The following is a 6,906-nucleotide window of genomic DNA, read 5'->3' as shown; positions in this document are numbered from 1 at the left end:
GTTCCCATTAGTTGTAAGGAATCAAGTCAAGCTGTGGATTAAAACTCAACCAAAAGAGAGCATTGCAACATGGGATGATTTGGTCAATAAGTTCTTAACCAATTTTTTTTGCCACAGAGATTGACAAAGCTGAGACATGATATCCAAACTTTCACTTAGAAAGATGGAGAATCTCTCAAGGAAAGGTACAAAGAATTATTGAGAAAGTGTCCCCAAGATATGTTTGCTGATTGAATGAAACTCCAATTTTGTATGATGGGCTCACTCCCGCTTCCAGAACTTTATTGAATTCTTCAGTTGGAGGATCCATGCACACGAAAACTACTGAACAAGCCTTAAAATTGATTGAGATTGTAGCTAACAATCAATATTTATATTCATCTGAGAGTACAATGAAGAGAAATGTGATGGAGTTAGATACTTTGGACACTGTTTTGGCACAAAATTAAATGATGTCTCAACAAATTTTCTCACTCACAAAGCAATTGGGACACATGCAAGGCTTATCAGTGGCTACACAAGTGAGTTACAACTTGTGTGGAGGAGCTCACAAGGATGAAAAATGTAGGTTGTTCAAGAAGGAACAAGTGAAATTACATGAAAATTTTCAAAAGCCACCATTCAATTATCCCTTCTCAAAAATTTATAATTCCAGATGGAGAAACCACCCCAATTTTAGTTGGGACAATCAAGAGCCAAAGAAATTCATTGCACCTCAACACATACAACCACAAATTTACCAAAGACTTTCTTCTTTGGAAATCAAATTCTCTTCTCTAGAAACCAAAATTTTCTCCTTTGAAACTACCATTGAAAAACTATCCCAAGCCATTACCACAATAGCTCAATCCACCTTCACATTCATACACAAACTCAAAGTTTCATGGATGAGACAAGAGCCAACTTTCAAAATCAAGGTTCATCCATTTAAAATTTAAAAGTACAAATAGGATAAATTGCCAAACAACTCACAGAGGCCATCCAAATTTTTTTCAAGTGACACAATTCTCAATCTAAGAAAAGAATGCAAGACCATTAGCTTGAGTTGTGGAAGGGTTCATTAGCAAAGAGAATGAAGATCAAATAGTGGCAACCAATGAAAGGAAACACGTGAAAGAAGAGAAGCAAGAGAAGGAGGTCACTGTTCATGCACCATCATGGCTTCCCGACCTTTCTTGTAATGGGAAGTCGACTTGTTAGGCCCATTTCCGATGGTCCCGGGACAAACCAAATACTTAATCGGGGTCATTGACTACTATACCAAGTGGGTAGAAGCAGAGCCATTAGCAAGTATATCGTCCGCAAATTGCCAGAAATTCTTGTGGAGGCAAGTGATTGTCAGGTTCGGACTTCCTCAGACCGTAATATTGGATAATGGAACACAGTTCTCCAATAAGAAGTTTGGAGAATTCCTATTAGGCCTTGGTATCAAGTAAAGGTTCTCCTCTATGGAGCAACCCCAGAGTAACGGACAAGCAGAAGCGACAAACAAGGTCATCCTGAAAGGATTGAAGAAGCACTTGGAGCAAAGAAAAGGCTCGTAGGCAAACGAGTTAGCCTTGGTCTTACAAGATAACGCTACAATCTGCTATCGGAGACACGCTTTTCTAGCTCGCCTATGGCGTAGATGTCATAATCCTCGTCGAGATAGGGGAACCTAACCTTAAGGCTGCTATTAGAAAGAGGTGATGAGGCGAGTGAAAAAGACCTAGTAGATGAGCCTAGGACAATGACTCATTTGTGGGAAGCAGTATTGAAGTAGAGGTTGTCACTACGTTACAATCGCAAGGTACACAGCAAAAGTTTGAGGAGGGAGACCTGGTACTGCAGTGCAACCACATCGGTCCGCTAACCCCGTGGGAAGGGAAACTGTCCCTCAATTGGGAAGGACCCTACAGGGTGAAAGAGGTCTAAAGCAAAGGCACATACAAGTTGGAGCGGCTAGACAGAAAGGAAATACCAAGAACTTGGAACACGACAAACCTCAGGAGATTCTACTTCTAACGCCCAGGCGATCTTCCGATCACATTTGTCTACCGATCACGCTTTGGTTACATTTCTTCCTTATACCTTGTGCTCATTTTTATTTACTTTGTTTTAATCTTGCAAACCTACTTATACTATCGTGATATATAAGAGAAGGGGTACTCTGTCCCTTTTCTATCAGCACGGAACAACGTCAATGGATTTTGATGAGGCGCATTTTTGAAAAATTACTTCAACTTTGTTTTGAAAATAATTACTAAGTTACGAATACGGCTTCCCAGGAATAATAAACCCGAAAGAACCCTATGCAATGGCACATGGATATCCATCAAAATACCCTGGTCAACCCCGCTAGTCGCATTGTGACCGGGGTGGGACTCAGACGGGGGCACGGATTGGGTTTTCGGTTTCTCAGACTGAGGAATCTCTACTTGAAGAGTGGGAGAGTCAAAGTCATTGTCCGTGTCAGGAAAGAAATGAGTCATCAAGCGACTCAGGGAAGTGTTCCCAGCAACCATTGCAACTACAAAGAAAAAAGGCAAGTTATGAAGTCGTCAATAATAATGCAATCAATAATAACACGATGTGTAAATCAGGAAAAAGGGAAGAATAATAGCAAGAAGAATGCCCTATACTTACCGACACAATTCCGACTGGAGTCTCGATCACCCATCAGAAGATGAGGGTTAAGGGGATTAGAACCAAATATGGCCAGCAAGACGTCCGCAATTTGTTGGTTTTCCCAACCTAAACCATCATAGGTCACTTTGATCAAGTAGTTGGAGCCAGCACCGAAGCTCCAATAGGTCAGAATGCGCCTCTCCCCCTCAAGGGTAAGCCAGAAAGGGTGTCAACCTTGGGCTGGCCTTACTTTGAAAAAATTTCTTTATACCTTGAAAAAATCTTTGAAGAGGTCGAAGATCCTCTAGTTCCGCATAGCCCGGTAAGAGAGGTATCCTTTTTTATACTTACCCTCTCGGGAAGGGTTCGTAAGTAGAAAGAAGAAGAGAAAGACTTCGACAGTGGCTGGGAGTTCCAGGTACTCGCAGACCACTTTGAAGCACCGAATGGCAGCCCAGTTGTTCGGGTGAAATTGCGAGGGGGCAGTGTCACACTGATTTACAAGAGCTAAGATAAAGGGAGAAAAGGGGAATCGGAACACCTAGGTCAGTAAACATGGGCTTGTATACCCACATCTAGTCAGGGACACGGAAGGCATCAAGGTTAAGATGGCAGACATATTCCCAGGGGCCCGACACTAGAAGCTCGTAGTTAGCTTCCTCGAGATCGCCTCCGCATATCGCCCCTGAGTCACAGAGCTCTTGTAAGTCCTCTGCAATCACCCTAGAAGAGGTACTCGTCACGTCGGACGTGCAGCACACATAACAGTTCACAGGAGATCGCATCGCCATACCTACAGTGGGAACACCATTTACGTTAATTGCAGGGAGGAAGGAATATCCTAACCTTAAACTAAGTCACTTTATACTAAACTATTCTAGCTTAAAGCCACCATATCTTGACATAAAACCACCATAGCTAAACCACGTTGATGACACCAATGATACCCCCCACGAACTACTTAACCAGAGCAAGAAGCAATAGCAGTAAAAGGAGATATAGCAATAATGGCAAAAAAAAGAAGTAAGGTAGGCACGAAAGATAGTGACTTACCAGTATTTATGATGAAAATAAATGCTGGAAGCGGAAAATAGCAAATTTCCTACGATGACAGGATAAAACCCCCAAGGAGTATCAGTGGTAGCAGTCGCAGGAGGAAGGATGAGGAACAACAAAAATGGTGGTGATAGTTGTGATAAAGAAAGAGAAAGAGAAATGATAGAATGAAATAGGGGAAGTAACTGTAACTGAAGAAGGAGAAGCGCAAAAGGTCAATGGTAGAATAAATCTTTCCACACAATTTTAAATCACTCTTAAAATGCATTTGATGCTCCAGTGCAATCCTCGAAGCAACGCTCTTGAGACGAGTGTTGGGGGAAACCCTTACACGCGAAGAAGCCTCTAGAAGTCCAAGTCCACGACAATTGACCCACGTTGGGTAAGGGCTGTTGTCCCGGGAATCCAAGTAGACGAATGCGACAATCGTGCATATCACATTTTGACACATTGGTGGGCACTGTTTTGACCCAACCCAACACGACCCATACATGGCCCAACAAATGGACGCTTGTGCCATTCCGTACCGACAGGCATCCTCCAAGTGACACAAACAATGAGGGATTTGATAGCTGGGGCACAACGGGGAAAGGGGCGGGGCCCTAAGGAGATAGGGGCCCACCCAGACGAATAAGGATAAGTGAGGGGGACCTACCCCTCTCCCTAGGTACGTCACAGTAACCCTAACCTAGCCTCCTAGTTATACGAACATTAACTTAAGTATCGGAGCGTCCTTGCAGGTGGTCCCACCTGCCAACCAATCAACGATTCGCAAGCGTAACATCTTGCCTTAGCCCCATATTTAGGTCCCGATCTTCATCCCTAATACTTCCTCACTAATCGATCTAACGAACTTACAAACAATATTCATATTTGAAATCTTTGTTTTAAGCTTATTTTACAGCCTAAGTAAACTATAAGAGAGGCAAAGAGAGAAGTAAAATCAAAAGAGTAAAATTGTGCAACTGGACTTGATTATTAGAAATGTAAAAAACATTTATTATAGGCTCTAAATGAACAAACTCACCAACCCAAATAGGTTAACCTAATATGAAGTCTCTTTCAACCATTGTTATCAGAAATGAACCAATAATCAATCCGATCAAACTTTTAAATCATTGGATCAATGGTTTGACCGATGAATTAGTAATCGAACCGTTTGACCTGATAATAATTAAATAAATATATAAACTTATAATAAAATAAAGATTTAAATAATAAAAATAAATAATACTTTTATAATTTAATATAATTACAATATGATAAACTTATAATACAATAATATTAATGAAAGAATCATTAAATTATATATAAATTGTAATTTAAATCATGTATTCGTATAATTATGAAAAATGAAATATGATTATATCTTTGGTTATTATAATTTATTTTTTATTTAGAATAATTATCATTCAATCTTCTTTATAAAATTATTTTAATTGGATGTATTAATTAAAACATACTATTAATATGATACGTATCAAATTAAAAATTAAGTATGGCTAATATATAATTAAAGGCACAAAATATATTAAAGACAAATGTGTCTCGGTAGAAAGGAGAATGAGTGTTAAGGAAAATGTCTTTGGTTCGAACCTTAGTTCATTGGTTCATGAGAATCGCTCGATTTTCAACGAATTTGACCGTTGTTGATCGGATTATTAACATTTTCGATTCTCATAAAGAACCGAATTGATTGAACCACTAATTTATTAATTTTCTGGTTAAACTAGTTCAGTCCTATTTTGATAATTATGTTCTTAATTCTTCACTCATCTTTTCTTCAAATGGTGATAACAATGGCTAAGAAGCAAAAACTTTCAAAACTCCCTTGTGTGCTCATTGAATCTTAAACTTCACAAACTTGACCATTGTCACTCTATCCTTTTTTTATGTCCAAATTGCTGAGAAACCCCGCACTGTTATTGTGGCATTTTCTTGTTCTGTAGTTTCTTTGTCTTCTTTCTTTTATCTTTTTCTCTCTAATTTTATTTTTATCTTTCCTCCTCTAACGTTGATGCCATATCAATCATGAACAGTGAGCAAGGAAAGTGGCAAAATGTGAGGCAAGAAGTGACTGATTTACGATTTTCATGGTTAAGCGAACCGAATCAGATATCAACTTTTTGTTTTTTCTTGTCGAACTGTCCAATTTTATTCGGTTTTTAGCAAAATGGATTAAACATTATGTCTCAAATAAAAGAGTATTTACTCATTTTGGTCTCCAAAGAATTTCGGACCAGATACTTTAGTCCATAACTAAAATTAATTATTCAATTGGTCCCTAACAATTAATTTCGTCAGTCACTTAAGTTCTTTGTTCTGTCAACTCTAATGGAGGATAAAATAGTTCTTGACAACTCTAATAGGGGACAAAATGGTCCATGCCCCCTCTGTTTGGAAACGATGTTGTTCTCTCCTAATTTTCATCGTATCTTGCATAACCCTAACATTCATACTCTCCTTCTACACGTTCATAGTATTCTTCTCCATCATCATCTTCTTCTTCAAGATCAAGCCACGGTGTAACCATCACACATATCACACTTATCTCAATATGTCATGGACCACATACTTCTCAAATCTCTGTGACTGGTACACCCACTTCCTTCGCACTTCACTCACCAGAAGCATTCACCTCCACGTCCTCGATAATAACATCATTTCCAACCCCGACAACGTCCACCACATCCTCAAGATCAAGTTCCACAACTACCTCAAGGGCACGCCTTTTTTCACTCTCCGGCAAGTTATATAGATTGTTGGACATTAGGACATCATGAGAAGATTCTCCTTCGACATTATATGCAAATTCTCATTTAGAATAGACCTCAAGTGCTTTATTCATTCTCTCCCAGAGTCTAAGCTGGCAGACAGTCTTGACCTCGCATCCAAACTATCAGTACAGTGAGTAATATCGCCGTCGCTGCTCATATGAAAACTGAAGCGATACTGAACCTGACAACTCTAATGGGGGAGAAAATGGTCCATGCCCCCTCTGTTTGGAAACGATGTTGTTCTCTCCTAATTTTCATCGTATCTTGCATAACCCTAACATTCATACTCTCCTTCTACACGTTCATAGTATTCTTCTCCATCATCATCTTCTTCTTCAAGATCAAGCCACGGTGTAACCATCACACATATCACACTTATCTCAATATGTCATGGACCACATACTTCTCAAATCTCTGTGACTGGTACACTCACTTCCACCGCACTTCACTCACCAGAAATATTCAC

This window comes from Arachis stenosperma, chromosome 1 (genome assembly GCF_014773155.1).
Source record: "Arachis stenosperma cultivar V10309 chromosome 1, arast.V10309.gnm1.PFL2, whole genome shotgun sequence".
NCBI lineage: Eukaryota > Viridiplantae > Streptophyta > Magnoliopsida > Fabales > Fabaceae > Arachis > Arachis stenosperma.
This window is presented reverse-complemented; position numbering follows the sequence as displayed.